Raw genomic sequence first — 18,684 nt, 5'->3', positions numbered from 1 at the left:
TCCTCTGATAAAGAGAATTCTAGGAAGCTGTTCATATCCAGTAAGTTATCATTAACCTAACTTTCAGGTCAGTATTTGTTTTCTCCTTGAGCATTTGTCTAAGTGGCACTCTGGGTGCTTATAAATGATTAACTTTCTTGGTTTAGTTTGTTTATTTCCGCAGTAATCTATAGCCATTCAGCTCGATCAGAACGGCATGCCTGATTGTGTCGGAGCGATGTTCATTTTCGGTGCCCGTTCATTCTCTTCCAAAGGGCATCTCTGGCCCTTTGGCACTTTGCAGCCTTTCTGGGGCCTGTCTGATTAAGTGCACTTGCTCTGGTCGGAGCTCAGGATCTGAGACCCAGCAGGTGGAGTCCAGCTAGGAGAAGCTTTTCTTTTCTTTTCTTGGCCCATAGCATGTTTTCTCATGTTTATTTTCCTCTTCTTTTTCTTTTCAACTCTTTTTTAAAAAATTGAATCAATTACTAACAACAATAGAGATAGTTCACATGAAAGTCTGGATTCTCGGTTCCACTTGAGAAGTCTGCAGTGCCCTCCCCATCGGACCTCCAGCCCCGCGTGGCGCCCTCTGTTGGAGAAGAGCTGCAGCTGCCCTTTGACTGGGTCCCGTGCGCCAGGCAGCCAGAGTCAGCACTAACTAAGCTTCCACTGCGCTCCCTCCACTGACGAAGACAGCCATTCATCACCAAGCTTCTGATGTCGCTGTCCTCACACCTGCCTCAGTTTCCTCATTTATGGCACCTCCTGGCCCCTGTAGGTGTTTGAGTGGTTTTTTTTTCCCCAACACCTGCTGTAAGTATTGCTTCTCTTCCCTGCCAGTGTGTTGGCCCCATAATCTTAAGAGAAATCTAGTGAGGGTCCCCCTTCCATCCTAGCCACGTTGCCTCCGATTTTTGTAACCCTCATATCTGCCACAAAGCCTGCAGCTTCCAGGCTTCATCCTTTTCGTTAATAAGCAAATACAATCACTGAAGCCATCTTCTAGTTTGACAATAATAAATTCAGTTGTAAACTTTAGGAAAGGTTTGGGGATTCATAGGGTGACTTGGGTGGGGTCAGGGCTTATTGAGTTTTTCTCTATCATCACTTGCTCAAAACGGCCGCTTCCCTTGATCACCAGTGTGTGGTCTTCTTGTCACGAACTCTGAGCTTCGATGGCTATTTCTCATACCCTTTTTCTGAAGAAATGGGTTTAGTTTTCCCTTCATTTCCCTAGGTAGGGGATAGCATGAAGCTAACGCTTAATGGTGGTGGTTGACAAAGTTTGCTGATGGCTTTGGTGATGAATTAGGGACGTGACAAGAAAGAGCTAACACGTGGACACCAGGCTGGCTGGGCCAGGGGAATCCTTCCTGCGTGGCTTCTCAGGCATCAGCGTGCCGCCATGCCAGACGCGTGTGCCAGACTGCCTCCTCCCATCTCCACATTGTCCTCTTCCCTCATTTTCCGGTGAAATCAGAACATTCCTCAGCGTTACAGAAACTGTAGTGAGAAAAGACATGTGCTTTTTCAATAGGTGCTACAGGGGTAATTGTTTATCCATAAAAAATAAAAAGGACTGAACTCCTAGTTCCCAGCACATGTAAAAATGAACTGCACGTATATGATGTATCCATAAGCTTTTATAAAACCATATAGGAGAACGTAAGACCGTGGGTAGATTCCAGGTGCAGGAGGTGTGAATCATAATAGAAAAGATGAATAAAATGCTGCAACGTTAAAATGGGTGAATTAGTCTGGCTGGTGTGGCTCAGTGGTTGAGCATCGACCCATGCACCAACAGGTTGGTTGCCTGTTTGATTCCCAGTCAGGGCACATTCCCAGGTTGTAGGCCTGATCCCCAGTGGGGGGCATGCAGGAGGCGGCCAGTCAGTGTTCTCTCTCATCGATGTTTCTCTCTCTCTCTCTCTCTCCTTTTCTCTCTCTCTAAAATCAATAAATAAAAAAATTTTTAATGGGTAAATTATCTGTTTAATAACAACATAAAGAGGATGAAAAATAAGCCAAAGGAAAAAATACAGGGTGGGCAAAAGTAGGTTTACAGTTATGAGTACATGAAACAGAGTTCATTCTTGTATTATTAGTTATCCATCATTCATTGTATTTTCCATACAAACAACTGCAAACCTACTTTTACTTCACCTTGTTATGGTAGAATTTTTTTCTAAATTATATCTAGTGTATATATGGGATATATAGATGGAAAACTGAAAAGCATCTGTGATAGAAATATACATGTATATAAATAGAAGACTGGGAAAATAATTGTTCTAAAAATATTTCACAGACAATAAATTTAAATAGCCAATAAATGCTTTCAACCTTCATATAAATCAGGGAAATGTAATATCCCACCACAATATACATACATATAGGGTTACTATGTTAGCCAGTAAAAATATAGGATGCTCTATTAAATTTGAATTTCAGATGATTGAATAATTTCTTAGTATATGTGCATACTATGTAATATTTGGTACACAGTTGTACTACATACTTATTCTTTTCATCAAAAATTTTAATGTAACTGTGCATTCTGTATTTTATCTGCCAACCTAATTAATTGCCAGCTATCAGAAGGGCAAACATGGAAATGTCTGACAATACTAAGACAAGGGTGTGGAGTAACTAGAATCCCTCCCTCTCCAGGTCAGGGGAATGAATCGGCGCATCCACTTTGGAAACCAAGTTTGCACTTCTTCCAAAAGCAAAGATAAATTTAGCCTGTGTTTCAACAAATCTGCATCCAACATATACACCCTGAGAAATGTATTCACATAAATAGGAAGATATATATACTAGTATGCATGTATCTGCATTGTGGATAAAAGCAAGACACATATGCATGACCCATTGTCCATTGCAGTGTAATGACACATATTGGCATGTTTATAGGATGGAATGCTATACAACAGTAAAAATTAAGGACAATGGTTCACTCTGGGGTAAAGGGAGATCGTTATATGAAAGAGACAAAAGATGATTTGGGGGTGCTATCTGATAATGTTCTGTTCCTCAAACTGTCTGTAGGTTATTGTATAGTTTATGTGCTTTTCTATATGTATATATTATTTCATAATTTTGAAAGGATAAAATCACTCCCCACAAAATGGTGTACTCTTAGCATGCAAACTTTATGTAGACCTTCCCCATCCAGATGAGGCATGGACAAATAGCCTCATTAAGTGTTTACCAAAAAGAGGAGCGTGATCTCGATCAGAGATTCCCAGGTATAAAGTACAATTACACATATATTTGTAAGACCTAGGAGTCACAAGGAACCCCAGGTTGACACGAGTCAGTAACATAGTACAGTTACACTGAAGACGAAGAAGCGATCTGAGTGCAATAACAGAAGTATTACTGTAACAGCACGTGGTGGCCATGGGCCAGACACCTGATAAAGCAAACTGTCTAGTTCTGGTCTCGACCATTTCTAATAGGCCTTGTCAAACTGGAGAACGTCTACAGGAAAGCATTATCTGTATGATTTAAACAATGGAAGATGACTTCTTCAAGGGAAATCCGTGACTTCTTGATCTCCTGGTTTTCTCTACAAACGGCCCCAGACATGGGGGGTGGTTCCCGATGACCAGCCCCAGCCCCGCACTGTGTGGGAGCCAGTAACGGTTCACAGTACAACTATCCCCCGTGGTCCAGACAGGGGCCTGCTGGGCACGCACACCACCTCCACCAGCGGGGGACGCGAAGAAACAGCTCGCGATCACCTGAAGCACAGTCTCAAAGCAGCTTGCGGCCGACTGTTTGAAACAACAGGCGGGGAGGCCAGCTAGCAGAGCAGCCGACCACAACGCAGCAATTCTTCTGTCAAACGATTTCGTATTAGCTTTGAGTCTGAGGCTAAAATCTCAACTAGCAGCAGGCTCTCTGAATCCAACACACATTCTGGTCTCCAGGTAGCAGGTGAGGGCTGTATGTTTGCATTTCCAGATGCATCCTGCAAGGGGACCCCAGGGCGCAGCCGGCACCCCACTTCACAGCGGGGGTGCAGTACTCGAATCAAGCTACACCCCACTCCCACCTATGCCTGGTTGCTGTGGTAAGGAAGCCCACCAGGAACACCCACGCACGCACGCATCGTAGCCTTGACGTCCGGCCTGCACAAGGAAGGTAAGTTGTTTCCCCTCCAACATGCCTCAGTGGTGCCCAGGACTGTCCCTCGCAGTTGTGAAGAAGATAGAACATCGGTCAGGAATTGTTCAGTGAGCAAAGTTTTAAAATGATACAGGTTTAACAGAAATCACGCCTATCCTGCTCATTTTTAGTTCATGGGTCTTCTCAGTATTAAAAGAACAGGTCTGTCTAGTCTTTGTGAAGCCCCATGCCCGGTGTCCTCACCTAACTACATAGCACAGACGGAAATAACCCTTTGGGTTCGTTGGAGATCAACGGTCAAATGTATTTGCCTAAGCGCTTCTGTCCCTGTCTGTCGATGGACAAGGCCACCCCTGGACGCAGTTGCCATGGTGAAAGGTTATGATATTCCGGAGCCGTCTTGCAGCATCCTCTGAGGAAGGGTCTGCCACATGCTTCCACACGGTGAGAGGTGAGCAAGCGACACCGGGAACCCCAATGTCAACACTCTTTCTGCTGTCAGAGGCCTTGCTGAGCCAGAGAAACACACACACACCTTTGTATTCTTGTTTCCTTAATGGCACAGTGCCAGATTGTCTCTTTTCCGCCTACGACTTTCTGTGCATCACAGGAGAAGGCCATCTCTACTAATTCCAGTAGATTTATTATTTATTGTATTTATTTTTGTTGACTTCATTGGGAAGCAGCCCAAGTGCTCATCAATAGATAAGTGGATAGAAAAGCGGTGGTACATTGCACAGTGGAATACTACTCAGCCACAGAAGAAGAAGGAAATCTTATCTTTTGTAATAGCATGGCTGGACTTGGAGAGTATTGTGCTAAGCGAAATAAGCCAGTCAGAAAAAGACAAATACCATATTATTTTACTTATATGTGGAATCTAATCAACAAAATAAACTAACAAACAAAATAGAAACAGACTCGTAGACACAGAGAACAGACTGACAGGGGTCAGAGGGGAGAGGTTTGGGGGATGGGTAAAAAAAGTGAGGGGATTAAGGAAAAAATGAAGAAAACGCTCACAGACACAGACAACAGCATGGCGATTACCAGAGGGAAGGGGAGGTTAGGAGGTGTAGCTGAGGGTAAAGGGGGATAAAGGTGATAGAAAGAGACTTGGGTGGTGAACACGCAATCCAATGTACAAATGATGCACGGTAGAATTGTATACCTGAAACCTATATATAATTCTATTAACCAGTGTCACGCCAATAATTCCAGCGGATTTAGACTCTCTTCACTGTTGGGCCCCTGCTCTGCTGGATGTCTGCCAAGGAATGCCTACATTCCCATCGGTGTGACATCTGCATCGGGTGGAGACAGATCGGGGTGCTTTGCTGGAACAGACCGTCACACCTGCCGCAGAGGAAAGCCTCTGATTTTCTGGGTCACCTCAAAGTTAAACCGGCCAAGTCCTCAGTGAGTAGTGCAAATGCAGAAGCCGTGGAGGTCTACCGAGACCCGAGAGGCCCCTGGCCATCTACGCTGCCCACACTTTGGGAAAAGAAGTCTAAAGTGATCTCTCCTCGTGAATTCTGTATCTGGTTGGAGAGATCAGCCAACACATATAGAAACGATGCTGAAAGATGAACTCAAGTTCCTGCATTGCGTGAGGCCATCTCTAAACTGAGGGAGTTTCAAGAGAGAGCCAGCCGAGAGTTGTTTAGCCTTCCAAGAGCGTAGGCCTCCAGAGCCACAAGGGCGGACCAGCTGGCGTGGGGCCTGGCACGAAACCAGCTTAAGGCCGTCCATAACTCACGTGCACAGGGCATTTCCCTGGCCCGTCTCCAGATTGGGGTATCCTTCTCACAAATGGGGGGCTCTTTGATGAAGGACTCCTTATGACTCCCTCCAGACTTCAGTAAAGAGAGATGGAATGTAACCTCCTTCTCTTCCCAGGCTTGTCCCCGCCCAGTTCCCTGTTCAAACCTTCACTACATTCGTGTTCTTTGCACCTGAGGCACCACAGCTCCAAATACACCTTGAGCAAACCTTCAGAGACTTCCGTCCCTCAGCCCTATAAGGTGTACATCCTGACAACAGCCTTCCATCCCTCTGCCCTGTAAGGTGTACACCCCCACAACAGCCTTCCATCCCTCTGCCCTGTAAGGTGTACACCCCCACAACAGCCTTCCGTCCCTCAGCCCTGTAAGGTGTACATCCCCACAACAGCCTTCCGTCCCTCAGCCCTGTAAGGTGTACATCCCCACAACAGCCTTCCGTCCCTCAGCCCTGTAAGGTGTACATCCTGACAACAGCCTTCCATCCCTCAGTCCTGTAAGGGGTACATCCCCACAACAGCCTTCCGTCCCTCAGCCCTGTAAGGTGTACATCCCGACAACAGCCTTCCATCCCTCAGTCCTGTAAGGTGTACATCCCCACAACAGCCTTCCGTCCCTGAGTTCTGTAAGGTGTACACCCCCACAACAGCCTTCCGTCCCTCAGCCCTGTAAGGTGTACATCCCGACAACAGCCTTCCGTCCCTCAGTTCTCTAAGGTGTACATCCCCACAACAGCCTTTCTGTCGCCATCGCAGACACATCAGACAAACTGGTGGCAATCAGCAGAGCCAGGCAGCAAACACCCAGCTTTCCTGAATTAAACTCGGAATCTTCCTTGACATCTGAGGTTTGATATCTTTCAGCAGAGCCGACAGCGCTCAAACTGCTCCTCCAGTGCCAATCTGAATGTAAAAGAGGGTTCAGGGCAGCATTTGCATATCGCACAGACACCTCAAGCTGGCAAGCTTGTTGCTTAGCAAAGAAAACAAACAACGCTGGGCTTGGGCGGCCAGCCCAGGGACAGGGACAGGGACTGGGACTAGGTGAGTGCTAGCTGGTCAGTTCAGCAGTGTCGTGCCCAGAAGGGTTAAGGGAGGGGGCAGACTTAAGTAAAGAGCTGTTTTTCTCTCACTTTTCTCCACTTAATACCTCTCCTCCTGAGACAATGCTCTGAGCAACCAGAAGCAATGATTGTGCAAATTATTTTCTTTCAGACATTGAAGTGGTGTTGAGTTGCAGGGCAGATGTGGTAGAAATAGAAACAAGATTGAAATGCACAGATGTGTTTTTGTGATGTGAGAGAAAAACTCTAACAGCTACCTAAAAATCCAAGCTAGGCTTCCTCCAAATAAGAGGCTTTTCACTCTGTTAAATCCCTTCTAAAGCGGATTCTTGTTTGGTATATTTTTCTTTCCTACGTCCATTATTTAATATATCACCTGGTCTTCCTTAGGCTGCCACAGTATTTCCTATTTCTACCATACTGTTTGACACATAGTAGATCTCAGTAAACGTTTACTAAATAAAATGTCAGTTAATTAAGTCCCCACACAGTAATTTTGATTTAAAGTAAGATTCATTATTTATTAATATAGAGAAGGAGCAATAAAATTCTCTTTCATTAGCGTTATAAACAGCTTAATTCGAATGTTGGTTCTGTCAGGTTAAGTGATTAGAAAAGAAAGAAAAAAACAAAGATAAAAAGGAAGGAAGGAAGGAAAGAAGGAAGAAGGGGAGGAAAGAAGGGAGGAAGTTTATAGTTATCATGAGTATCGATTGACTGCTTCGTATAGGCACTGTTCTAAAGTCTTTACATGCATTAGCCGATTACAACTCAAAACAACGATCCTTCCCATGAGAAAACTGAGACACAGAACTTAGGTAATTTTACTGTGGTCACACAGGTGGCAAGTAGCAGAAACGGACTAGAAATCCAGTCAACGTTACTTAGGATACTGTTAATCACTCCCCCAAAACACACACACACACACACACACACACACACACACACACACGGTGCTCCCTATCATGGGACTGTAACATGCTACCTCTTCAGGCTGTGGAGGGGATTGGATAAATGAGACACATTCAGATCACCCATCTGTGGTGTTAGGAAGAATTTCGGTAGGTATTTTCGTCCCAACTCGCCCTGAGCCTGCCCCTCAGCCCTGGCCCGGTCTGCCCTCCACTTTGCTTCCTTATCCAGAGGATCCAACCTGTCTCCTTCCCTCCTCTTAGATCTTGTTACAAAGCAGGACTTTCTCCAGCAATTCTACTTCTGGGCATATACCCCAAAAGAATCGAAAGCAAGAGTCCCAAAGAGAGATGTGTACACCCATGTTCATAGCAGCACTGTTCATAGTAACCACAGGTGGAAATAAGAATGTCCATGGACACCCCCAGCTGGGTGGCTCAGTGGATTGGAGCATTGTCCCGTACACCGAAAACAGGTTGCAGGTTTGATTCTTGGTCAGGGCACATACCTTGGTTGTGAGTTTTCTCCTGGTTTGGGGCACATGTAGAAGGCAACCGACCAGTGTTTCTCTCTCACATAGATGTTTCTCTCTCTCTCTCTTCTTCTCTCTCTAAAATCAATAAACATACCTTCAGGTAAGGATTAAGAAAAATGTCCATGGACGAATAAAAGAATAAACAAAATATGCTATATACATACAGTGGATTATTATTCAGATTTAAAAACTGAAGAAATTCTGACATATGCTACAACACGGAGGAAACTTAATGACATTATGCTACGTGAAATATGCCAGATTCAAAAGGCAAATAAAGTGTGATCTCACTTATGTGAAGTACCTAGAACAGTCAAGTTTATAGAGACTAAACATAGACTGGTGGTGGCCGGGAGGGAGGGTGGAGAATGGGAGTAATTGTTGAATGGGTCTAGAATACTGTTGAAGATGAGAGTTGTGGTGATTGGTTGTACAGCCATGTGAATTAACACTACTGAACTTCACACTTAAATATGGTTAAGGTGATACATTTTATGTCATATACATTTACTACAATTATAAATAAAATAAAATAAAATAAAATAAAATAAAATAAAATAAAATAAAAGTAAATGGGAGGTGTCACAGCAAATCTCACACCAAAGCATCCTTTTTGACTAATATAGAAGCACAGCAGGTGCTCAGTCAGTATGCCCAGTACTCACCCGGCTCACTGTCCACACACTTCTATTGCTGGCAACTGCGTGCAGATGCTCTGATCCCACGACACTTTGGCAGCTGCAGGGAAAAGTAAAAAGATATAGATGATTGTCATTAGCCCGGCCACATGTCGTCACATGAAAAACCACTGCATCTGGAAGTGCTTGTGTGTCCCAACACCTGTCTTTCCTGTTCCTTTCTTCCCTGGTATGTAATTAACCAACATCTTCCTGCCGTTGTGCAAAGATTCCTTCTCGCCTGCTCTCTAACTATAACCAAAGAGACTGTCCTTAGGTCCATGGGTCAGGCTAGCTGACAAACTAATTCGATTGAGTAAATTCACATTGTATGTGTGGATACTACACACCCTAGGGTTTTATGTACATTTTAAATGTGCACATGTTGGATTAGAGCCAGAGCGAAATGTATCATGTATAGGATTGAAGACACAGGTTAGATGTATATCTGCTTTATAGTGATCAGAAGGCAGCTCAAATGATGGCACCTGTATCACAGTCTGTTTCTCACGAGATGGGGAGTATTCTGGATGAATTCTAGGGTCACAGAGTTTTACATAAGAGACTTCCTAGGTGTCCTCATGGGCTCAGGTGGCTTTCACTGAACCAAGTCTAATTAGGGCTCCACAGAGAACCCCGGCGGCTGCTTCAAAACAAATTTTATTTTAGAACCACTGTGAAGGGAGCTGACCCTGGAACTCAACCTCCTAGTTCTCTCAAATCCCCTAAACCTAAATGGCAGATTCCAGAGGTCCCAGGACATTTTCAAATTTTACGATATCATCAAAGTGCTAAAGCAGCAAACTCTCTTTCAGCAGAGGAGAAAATTTTATCAATGTAAACAATGTTTACCTGCCCATCTCAGGGACCACTGCTAATCAGATGCTCAAATTAAATATTACCAGGACAGAACAAAGGCTCACCCAAGCAAAGGAAGATAGGCAGAGTCACTTTTCAGCCACATTAACCACCTCGTCTCCAAGGAGCAAAGGACCTGCTTCCGGTCAATGCCCTTCATCTGGTTCCTCTCCTGCGCGATTCTCCCAGCTCCCCTGAGCTCTCTCCCAACTCCTGACCAAGCCTGTTCTTTTGATGACTAAGTCGCTGTTAAATTCAATCTCACAGCGATGTCAGTGAGTAATACAAACACTGTCTCAGTTAATGAGGGGCCCCATTTGCAATCAAATAATATTAGACGTGAAAGGGACTTCAAACGCCATCTTGCTAATTTCCCCTTAAACAGAGGAATTTTCTGCACAGCTTTTTCCCTCAGCAAAAATCTAAGAGTTCTTCCTTGAACTCTTCCAGCTATTGGTTGCCCACTGTACTATAAAAAAAAATTAAAAATACCATTTTCTGATGGCTTCGCGTATTAAAAAGTTGTCTCTGAGGTTTAGCCATATGTATAATGCATCTTCATTTCTGGCCTTTTAGTTTACCCTGATTTCTGAAAACATAGTTTTCCCCATGCTTGAGGACCATAAACAGAACTGCAGGGTGAACTGAAATCCAACCGTGAAGGGGTCCTTTATCTTTGAATCTCAAAGACTTCCAGATGTCAAAAGAGGTTAATTTGGATGAAAATCAGGGAAGAGATTTATTGTTTTCCTAGGGCTGCCGTAACCAACACCACACACTTGATGGCTTCGATAGAACTGCAGGGTGAAGCCATCTTTAGTTCAGTAGAACTAAAGGCTTTTGAGGAAAGCCAGTTCTCCATCAAGGCTCCAGGGTGAAATCCTTGGCTGGTCCAGACCCTCGCTCCTTCTGTTACTTGACTCGTAGCTGCCTAACTCCAGTCCCTCTGACCACCTGGCCTTTCCCTCCACCTGTGCCTTCTCCTCCCCTCTTTCTTATGAGCCCCTTGTCCTTGGATGTGGGGCCCACCCAGGTGATGCAAGGTGATCTCATCTCAAGATCCTCACCTTAATTACATCTGCAAAGGCACTTTTTACAAATTCTTTCACATGCACAGGTTCGAGCGATAGGGCCATGTCCTTCGAGGGGCCACCATTCAGCACACTGCAGAGGACAGATCTTCTAATCCTCTTCTCGTTACCAGACTGGGCCAGGGTGCAGATTTTGCTTCTTTCTAGTGGTCATGTGTTAACGAGACTTACCTCTGGTTTTCAGTATTTTACATAATACGAAACCCATTCTTGACACAATAAATGTTAAATAAGAACATTTGAAGTAAGCAATCTAAGGTTCCACTCTGTCTAGTACAACACTTCAGAGTAATTCAAGCCTTTTGATTGTATTTAATTCTACTTTGGACACCAACACAACTTTGGTGGGGGGGGGAATTAGAGAAATGGTATCAAAATTGTCACAATATAGAGATGCCTATCTAAAAAAAAATAAAATCATAAGATTTCACAGCATTTAATGGGTATGTGTTTTCTAAAAGGCTTTTTATTCACTCGATTTGGTACTAACGATATCTCCACTGAAAATATAAAGCTGCAAATGGTTTACGAATCCTTATTTTAATGTTGACATTGCAAAAGATTTATATTGTTAATATCATAATCCATAATAATCACACATATTATGTGTTATTATTGCTTCAGAGGAATAGATCCATCTTACTCTCACACCTATCAGATCATGAATAGACAGAGTAAGGCATTTAAGTTGGAATACTTCCATGGAAATGGCACACTGGGCTCATCCCCAATTTTCCTACAGTTAAGCTAACTTGAGGTTCTCACCCTCCAATAAATGTCGCTGTTTGTAGTGCACTGGACTTCAAGACATCGGAGATATCACGTAGTTATCATAGGGTAGCTCCTGCACTACAGAGGATAGGCTGTTCTTCATTCACATGGATAATATCCGAGAGACCGGACGAGACGATTCATCACTCCTGGCTGTCGCACTCGGAGACCTCCACCTACCCTCAGCAGGGGTGTCCTTGAGTCGTTTTTCCTATCAGGAAATAGTGTGGCCCAGCCTCCTTCTGTCTCCAAGTTCCTTCTGTGACCCATGACAGACATTTACAAGATAAGTGATCATGACCATGGGTGCTGTCTGTGGCCTTTGAGCAGAATGAAGCTAATTGCCCTGCATGAAAATAGATCAATAATCTTGTTAACACAGCACTCTAAGCAAATGTCTGCACACAACAGGTTCAAATTGTGTGTGCACACCGAGATAGGCTGCGACGTGCAAAACAAATCCAGCCCACTTTGCATTCTCGAGAGCCACCGGCAGCATTAATCCCTGCAAAGTAGCTTAATTAACACAAATAAGCATTTCTGTGGCAACTAATGTGTGTGTGTCTAATTGAACGTGAACATTCAGCAGGTTAAATATTTATTATTACCCATGTAAATAACACTGTAAGGCAAAGAAAAAGTCATCTGTGATTAATACTCTTTTCTTAAAGGTGGGTCACTAGTTTACTACTTGTTTAGTAGAAGACAGACAAATGAGGTGTAACCATACGTTCATTCAGTTTTATGACGTCCACCTCAAGGATTCAACATTCTCTTGGATAAAGTTCAAAAATGACATTTCAATTTTCAAAAAGCCTGGCATATATATTGCCTACTAAACCTTAATCTCCTACCCAAGTCCAGAGGCTCCTCTGGAGCTCAGTAATCCAAATAGCATGTCATTCCTAGAGGGCCAGAAATATTGCTGTTTGAACACAAGACAATCTGGAATCAGATGCCTTTGTACTATGATATATAATAAAGCACAGGAAATTCTGTTGACAATATAAGACATAAAGGAACTTTCACTACCCAGAATGAAATCTTGTAGCACTTACACATCTGTATGAACATGGGTTCTTGTCCTTAAATCTGCGCCGCAGACAGTTCTATGGACATAGTGACACAATCCAGACAGCGATTGAAATGGATGACTTATATTACATCTCTCTGAAGAAGTTAGACTTGTTCTATTCGAACTTATTTCCACAGTGTGTTGTGGTTTCCCCAATATTTGGATATTCTGCGTCCTGCTTGCACAGAAATCTGTATATGTTTGCAGGCTTTGCAATTATCTTTTGCTTTCAATCATTTCTGTTTTGATTTTAATTAAATCCTAATCGTATGACATATTTCTGTGTGAGCCCATTTGGGGAAAAATCTTTCAGCTCAAAGAGGTGAATTACAATAGGTAAAAGAGAGATTTGATTATCTGAAGGCCAAAGATAGGAAGCAAAGTCCATTCTTTTAAATAATCTTTTTTTCATCATAATTTCACTCTATTATTTCAATGTTGACTAGTTAGCCTTTTGTGGGATGAAAGAAAGTAAATATGTATTTGGTCCAGAATTAAGGGACTATATAAAGATGCATTCAGCACTAAGTCAGACTGCTTTCCTTTGCCTGCACTGAGATATTGTATGAGCTGCTCTTGGACAGAAAGCACGATGCTGGCCTCTTAGTGTGCGTTGGGTTTAGGGATACAGCGTTGGCTGAGATTGAACGCGACTCTGCACAGACCGGACCAGGCTGGTTCACAGCACTCTGAGTCCGCTGGTCATGTGACAGCCACCAAGTCAGCTGGTCCGTCTGAGAAACCTTTCTTCTATCACAGGTGTGACAGACACCCGACATCTACACCACTTCATCTGTAGTATGTTGTAAAGTCTACTGAGGGTTAGAGGTGCAATTGTGTGTCTGTGTATGCGTACGTGTGTGTGTGGATATGGCCATACATGTGTACCAAATATTGAAACTCTTTAATCACTCAGGAATTTCATTAGCAGTTTGACTGTTATCTTTCAAATTTAGCAGTATCTGAAATTCCAAGAAATGCTAACACCAGTTTCTTGAGCTGTGGTCATTTCAACAAATAATAACAAACACTTCATGCACTTTGATGATATACCTTCCATGCATTGCCTGGGATTCTCCCTAACCCAGAGCTAGAGCCAAAATGTTGTTATTTCCACCAAAATGCATGTATTGAAACCTAACCCCCAATGCGATGGTGGGACATTTGGGAGGTGGTTAGGTCTTCAGAGGGGAGTCCTTAGATTAGAGACCGCACAGAGCTTCCTCCTCCTTCTGCCCCGTGGGGACACAGGGAGAAGACAGGCGTCTTTGAGGAAGGGGAGTCTCACACCCACCAAAACCGTGGACGCCTAGATCATAGACGCCCAGCCTCCGAACCGTGAGACATACATCTCTTGTCTATCAGCCACTCGGTCCGTGCTGGTCTGTGGGAGCAGCAGCCTGAGTGAACGCTGGCTTCAGCGAGACGGCCCTGACTTCTCTGAAGCAGGTTCCAGATGAGGGGCCGTCGTGGCCAGACAGCCCCGTCTAGAGCACAGTGCTGCTCCCAGAGCAGGCCCAGGCGCACAGAGCTGAGCCCGGGTGCATCGTCTTTGCTTTGTTCCCTGGTGGCCCCGCGGCTTCTTCACAGTCCACGCCCCAAGCTCCACTGCCTTGCAGTGTCCTAGCAGAAAACAGGATGTGGGAGGGACACAGCAGGATCCGATTTTTTTAGTCCATTCACAGAAAGTTTGACCAGACATAGTTGGCAGCTCTGCAGTGTCTTTGTGGGGCCTAGGGAAGTGGCGTGGTGTCGCTGCATGGACAGGTCTGGGTGGAGCGTGACCAGCACGCGGACATTGGCTGGGACCTACCTTCAAGCAACGTCCGTCAAGGGTGGAATTTCAGCTACAGCTTCACCCAGTCATCCACTGGGTTCTGTGTGTCTGCGATCATCAGGCGGGAGCTCATCTTTGTTGTCCCAAATTTTGCTTAATGTATCACCTCCGTGCATGCCTGGAAGCAGGAGATAATGTGCTTGCAAATTACAGATATCCGTCAGCTCTGTTCTACCCATATTTTCCCATCCAGGTCTCAGCCTCAGTCAATAAATTTTATAAAATTAACAGGTCTCATCCAGGCAAAGCATCTTATTGGGGCTAATAAACAATTACACATCATAATAAAACTAAGGAACAGAAGCTTAATTAGTACATGAGCTATCGACTGTTCTCTGTTTATGAAGTTGAAACATGATATAGAATCCTATCATACAATAGGGAAATCATTAGCATATCTTCCCAAGGAGGTGTGGGATGAATTTCATTAGTATTTACAAAATCTTGTGAGAGCATCCCGAGAAGACCTGTTCAGAGGATTAATTGTTGACTTTAAAGTGTTTATGATAACACAGAAATGCTAACTAATAACCCAGAAAGGCATAGGAGTAGAAAGAATGATGAGTTGACATTTTTAACTCTCTTGTTTAAGGGCAGAAGGTTGTGTAACTTCAAAAACACTGAAGTAATAGACAGGGCTACCTGGAAGTTTGAAGTCTTTGTGTTAGGAAACGTAACTTGAAATCAGAAGATTTGTGTATGGCCAGGCGAGTGACTTGGAAATGCATGGAAATGGAATGTTAGCCCAGAAAGGCATTCCGGGGCTTCTCATAGAAACATCTTTATTTTATGGAGAGGCCAAGTGTCCTCTGCAGATCCTACAGGGGGTAAAAAACATTCAGGATTTGGGTTTTTAGTCTAGTTCTTCCAGTAAAACCCGCTGTATCGTATCTGCCCCTAGACAAGATTTAGCGCTGACATGTTTTCTTTGCTGTTCTTTCAGGATTTTTGTCTCTTTCTCACTTTCTTAGCCCTCTGCCCCCAAACTCCCGGCCACCAAACATGCTCAGATGCTGACGTCGGCGCCTTTTCGGTTCATCTGGTCCTTCAGCTCATTTCCAGGTCTCACCTTCAGGATCCTGAGGGTGCGCTCACCCCCTGCTCTTTGCTTTGGCCACCATCGAATTCCTTCTCCGTTATTAACTACTTTACAATCCACCATCAACAGAAAATCTGCATGCTGAGGACATTTTCACTGAATGTTAGCATTTTAATAGATTTATTAATCCCAATACATTGATTTTTGTTATGACAGCTAATTTCCCATGACAGGCAAAGTAACACAGATGTCGTTGGTGAAAGGGTCATTCGGTCACCTACAACAAATTATGTAGCACAATGCTCCTGACACTTCCTGGATCCCTTCTCACAGGGGACCCAGAGGGTAAACGCAGTCTCCATTGTGTCTGCAGTTACTGTCCCTGTCCATTTCCAGCATTTTTATAGGAGCCTTTCTGTTTAGTTAAGTGAAGATATTGTCTTTTTTTATTGATTAACTGATTTCAGAGAAAGAGACATCGATTTGTTGTTCCACTCACTTATGCATTCGTTGGTTGAGTCTTGTATGTGCCCTGACTGGGGATTGAATCCGCAACCTTGGTGTATTGGGACAAAGCTCTAACCAAATGAGCTACCCAGCCAGGGCCAACCTTTCTGTTTGTTATTATAAATAAATTTTACCAGAGCTTTTGTAATTGTAGGAATATTGCTCCCAAAAGCAACTTTTATATAATGCTTGTTCCTAATTATACTAATTTACTTTCTAATCTTTCTTTTATTTTCTTTAGATGTATTACATTATATTGTCTCTAACTCTTCCTTGAACACTTATCACCTTCACTTTGACCTCTCTTCTTCTCTAATATCAGCATCCTAAACTATACCTTTTCCTCTGGGTTCTTCTATAGCTACATCCTCTAATATTGATATATAGATATAAGCATTTTTAATTTTTTATCATGGTTTCTTTTTTAAACCACAAGGTGGAAGTATGCATGTTTTATTGTTAATCTTCGAGAGAGTAGATTTATTTTTTTTGAGTACTGATTTCCAATTTAGCAGCATTTTATTCAGGGAACATAATGTATAGCATACCAAATGTTTAAAATGTGTTGCAACATGATATATAGACAAAATATGGTCAGTTTTCAGAAGTATTCAGTTTTTGCTTCTCTAGTTATTAAGTTTAGGTTCTATATATGCTTAGCAAATCACATTGTCAAAATACTTCTCATCATTACTGATGCTTTTATAGCTCAATCTATTAATTATTGAGAGATGTTAAAATCTCCCCCATGGTGAGGATATTAAAATGTCTCTTTGTAATTTAATTCTGCACACTTTCATTCTTTAAGTGCACATTTAGTTATTTCACATTTTATGTTTCGTGGCCAGTACTCCAAAATCCAAAGTGTGCTATGTTTTTGTCTTGTTGATTTTTATTACTGATATTTGTGATTAAAAAAAAAAAAAATCTGTGTTCTTCTGTTTTAAGATTTTTAAATAGAGAGTACATATTTGCTGGAACTTTATTTGCAAAAACATTTTGAGAATTTTGTCCCTAGAGATGCTTTGACTTGACCTCTCCTAGGTGTCTGGGGACACTATTGATCCAGTTCAACCCTAAATTTAATTATCAGTTTGTAATTGTTAAAATGTCAAACAGTTTCTCCTCTTCTTTAATTCTTTAGGTTTCTGCCCTTGCTTTGTGTTCTTCCCACTTTTTTCTACTTCATTTTTCCTACCTCAACCATTTTCCAACCTTTTTGAGGTGAGTTTTTTGTATATAAGTTGCTATTTTTTAAATAATTTTTTTAGACTTAATTGGTGTTTCAGACTGTTGGCCCGCTATACAACCAGAGATGGAAGTCTTTTAAACATGTTCTTGCATATCATGGCTGTCCTTCTCCCCAACATCCAAGTATGCAGCACACTTGGAAAAAAATGTACAAATGTACACCCACTGCAGGTAGTTATCTCATCACAGAAGGCTTGCTTTAGCTTTAAAAATAGTCTTTTTTTAAATTTTTTTTTATTAATTAATTTTTGTTACAGATGTTTCTCCTTTTCCTCCCACTGATTCCCCCCTCCCCTTCCCTCCCTGCCCTGTCCCCAGTTTGTTGTCCATGTCCACTGTTCATGCACACATGCATATAAGTTCTGTGGTTCATCTCCCCCCAATACCCCCTCTTCTGGGGATTGTCAGTCTGTACCCCACTTCCATGTCTCTGGGACTACCCCATTCCTCAGACTGTTATGTTCATTATATTCCACAAATGAGTGAGATCATATGATACTTGTCTTTCTCTGTTTGGCTTGTTTCACTTAGGATAATACTTTCCAGGTCCCTCCATGTTGTCTCAAAGGATAAGAGATCATTCTTTCTTACAGCTGCATAGTACTCCATTGTGTATATGTACCACTGCTTTTTTATCCATTCGTCTACTGATGGACACTTGGGCTGTTTCCAGATCTTAGCTATTGTAAATAGTGCCGCTATGAACATGGGGGTACATATATTCTTTCTGATTGGTGTTTCAGGCTTCTTAGGATATATTCCTAGATGTGAGATCACTGGGTCAAATGGCAGTTCAATTTTTAATTTTCTCAGGTAACACCAGAGTGTTTTCCACAGTGGCTGCCCCAGTCTGCATTCCCACCAGCACGGCACTAGAGTCCCCTTTTCTCCACACCCTCGCCAGCACTTGTTGTTTGATGATTTGTTGATGGCGGCCATTCTGACAGGTGTGAGGTGATACCTCATTGTTGTTTTAATTTGCATCTCTCTGATGATTAGTGATGTTGAGCATTTCTTCACATGTCTCTTAGCCATTTGTTACAAATAGTCTTAACAGTATTTGGGGCCAACATCTCATGTCTTACTTTAGAGAACTAACGCATGTTTTGAGCCAACCCCTCACATTCTATACTTCAGAGAACAGATCCGTAGAGACAATACATCATCT

The sequence above is a fragment of the Molossus molossus genome, unplaced genomic scaffold (assembly GCF_014108415.1).
Source record: "Molossus molossus isolate mMolMol1 unplaced genomic scaffold, mMolMol1.p scaffold_m16_p_6, whole genome shotgun sequence".
NCBI lineage: Eukaryota > Metazoa > Chordata > Mammalia > Chiroptera > Molossidae > Molossus > Molossus molossus.
The sequence above is the reverse complement of the archived record's forward strand: the minus strand, read 5'-3'. Positions refer to the sequence as shown.